Consider the following 3,606-nt stretch of genomic DNA (forward strand, 5'->3'; position numbering starts at 1 on the left):
AAGGAAAATGAACTTAAAACCAACCAAATAAGCCAGCTATTGCAGCTACTTCTGTTTCACTCACAATATTTTCAATTGTGTGCATTGTAAACAAAAACATTCAAGTACATTAAATGATGAGATTGATCTGATTTCAGCTATCATCTGTAAATACTCACGTGAAATTTTGTATTTAACAATAATCGCCTCATTTAGCTAATATGAAGGACTTCATAATGTATAAATATTAATTACTTAACTTGCAAAATAAAATTACACTGACAAATGCATCTTTTATAATTTAGGATTTTGCCTAACAGTTTACTCCTGTTCATGTATGTTTTAAATCCCCTACCTTGGATAATAACTAGAAAGACAGACTCATCAAATGTGACAGTGACAAGAGACTGGGGGAAGATAACAAATTCATTGGTGATGAAACCAAAATGTAAAAAGTTTTGACAGACAACAGCATTGTATTAAATCTAGTATGTTAAAATTTAACAGGAAAAAAGTAGTTATTATGGGATCTTCCAACAAACAACTATACAGTAGAGCCCAGGGACAACTTGGCTTAGCAGAACATAGATAAAAAATACTTGTTTCAGTTGGCAATAGGCTCAATGAGTATCTATGATGAGATGGAGCAGCCCCTAAAAGAGCTAATGGGATTTTAAACTGCATTAATAAATACATATCTTGAACAAATGAGATGGTGATATTTTCTCTGTGCTAGTCATAACACACCTACTGTACTCATCCAATTCTAAGTACCACAATTTAAGGCAAATTAGAACATTTTCAGAAGATGATGTATAAAATCGTGAAGAAAATCCAATATTTTAAACAAATTATTAAAAATGTATAAAGTTATTTACCCAAGAGAAGAGAAAAATCAGTGGAAATAACTCGTTAAAAGCATCAATATGCTGTGGAGGCAAGACCAAGTTGGCGACCAAGTACAAACCCTGTGGGCCTAGAAGAAAGCAAAGTGACTATGACTGAATCAAGGGTTCTTTGAAAGTGAATAGGTGATGTCAGTAATGATAGAAAGTGTTGTATGGATGAAAACATTGGACTTGTTTGGCTGAACCACAAGCTTCTGCTACACCACTCAAAAACTAAAACTAAATGCAAAGCTTTGTTTGCTGGTGCCATGCCCCTCTCCATGGTCCCTTATTCCTTTATCCTTTCTACCTTGATAATGACTCTTTCAGGAAGAAAGATACTTAAGAGTAGGTCAAAGGTCTCACTGTTCCCAAGGGAGACTGAAGGCCATACTCACTCATTTAATATGCAGGAGAACTTTGGGGAGAAAGGGACAGAAACTTTTATGGCCTTGTTGGATAAAGGTACCTTATCCACTCTTTGATGATGTGAATGGGGCGCCTTTTCTAAACCACAGTATTCAAGGGGGAAAAATATTCAAGTGACTATTTTCTCAATTCTCCCAAAGTTGGTATACAACATAGGAGATGTGTGCCAACTTTTAGAATCATGAGAGAGAAGGCAGGGTCATATACATGTGGATACCTAGAAGCTGGAGCTCATTCTCTCCAGAGCTGACCTTGGCAGCAGGCTGCATCCCTCATGACACCCAAATCACTCATTCTGTCAATAGAGAGGGTTGTTTTTCTCTCTGCATTATCATGTGCTCCCCAGAACATGAGCCACAGGTAGCATACATAGTCCACTTGTAGCCTTTGGGTTCTTTGGTAGAAATCAAATGAAGTTTACATAGAGAATTGTCTGGCAACTAAGTTGGTATTCTGGTCCTTAGCTGCAAGCAAACAACCTTATATCACCAGGCCTCCCAACATTTTTATCCTCAACTGTTTGCTGAGCGAAGTGCTCAGTTGAGCCACTATGGGGTTAGGTGCTGATTAAGTCTTTATTCTGTTAAAAGAAGCCCATTGCCTAAGCACCTGCCATGAAAGTGGGGAGGTCAGGGGCTAAAGCACAATCTGTGCCACTCTTTCTCTCTCTCTGATGAAAACAGACTACTAAGGTGTGCAAGTGTGTGAATTATTATTTTCCTAACATTAAACACTTAAATGAAAGCATATTCCCTTTGAAGGGGGTATAATTTGGGAATTATTCAAAGTCACTAAGTGGTTAGAAACTGGGTTTAGCCAGATTTCTAGCTGTAAGCAAAAGTCAGCCTCTGATAAGAAACTGTTGTACTTTATTGATGCAAAGGAGGTAAGTAGTCTCTTGGGGGGTTCTCGGTTCAAGAGCATATAGCTGCTATTTCCAAATCACAGTGTGCAATTCTGAATGTTTTTGGATGCATCGACCCCATATAACTGAGGTCTCATCAGAGGAATTTTTCAACGACCTGGGTGAAGTTTTAATGGCATCTTGGTTGTATCATAGCTTTTGTGAAGCAGGAAAAGTTTCTCTCCATTACCTATTCAGACGCAATATTGAATTATAAAATAAAGCACAGAACCGAAATAGCTAGACTTTCCAACAGAGAAACATGCAGCCGCATGGCAAAGTCAATTCCGTAGATGGGATCCTGCGCTGAATCATTTAGCTATTTAGGAATGCATTTCATAGCTAACTCATCCTGGCAGGCCCAAAGGGATGCAGCTCCTCTTAAAATAAATATGGAGTCATCAAATAGGCATCACTGTGACAATTATCTGCTGGGCTTGAAGGAACTTTTGCTTGGCTTTTCAAAGCATCCAGAACAAAAAGGAGAAGCTCCTCATGTCACAATCTACACATGGGAACAAACTTTTGCAAACATCAATCTGAATAAAAACACTGCCCTTTTCCCCTTTTGTGTTCAGCACACTTAGGAAATAAGGGTTCTACATAAGTCAATTTCCTAGGTAACTAAAAACTTACCCCTTAAAATCAAAATGAAAAAGAAAAAGAGGAGGGGGCAGTGGGGTAGAAATATTAGTAAAAATATTAATTGCAGAGACTTCCATTTCCTTAAATAGAGGCTGGGTTATAATTTCATTGTATAAATTTTTTAGTTGACTTGACATCATTCATTTGGGAAGCTATTGGAATCACTCCAGGAAGTCTTGGTTCAAGTCTGGACCAGGTGGCAGGGGTGATGGAGAGAAGGGGACAGATCTAAGATATGATTTGCTGGTGGGTTAATAGAATTTAGAGATTGATGGAATGTGGCATTTAGGCTAAGAATGAAGGCAAAGATGATCCCCTGTTTCTGACACAAGTAACTGGGAAGATGGGGTGCCATGCATGGTGATGCCAGATGTAGGAAGAAGAACAGGCTGTTGAGGCAAATATCAATAAAATCAATAACATGAATCTTAACAGAACTCAGAAATAAAGGGAAAAAAACCCTGAGCCAGGGAAATGTCTGCAAAACTGATACATGAGCTCTACACCAACACTGGGTAGGCCCTTACTCAGTGGGTATTGACCCCTGATTGTTGCTCAGTTGTAAAGCATGAGATCACCTGGTTGCATGGTTTTAGTAGATTGGGAAGAGTTCATGAAAGGGGAGAAGTCTGCATGAAGCCAACACACATTACAAGTAGTGGTTTGGAGCCTTCATGGGAAACTGGTACATTACAACATGGAGCCATTTGTCATGTGCATCATGAAGTCCCCTCTGTTGGGTGAGGATTAAGTGAGCTATTA

The sequence above is a fragment of the Myotis daubentonii genome, chromosome 1 (assembly GCF_963259705.1).
Source record: "Myotis daubentonii chromosome 1, mMyoDau2.1, whole genome shotgun sequence".
Taxonomy (NCBI): domain Eukaryota; kingdom Metazoa; phylum Chordata; class Mammalia; order Chiroptera; family Vespertilionidae; genus Myotis; species Myotis daubentonii.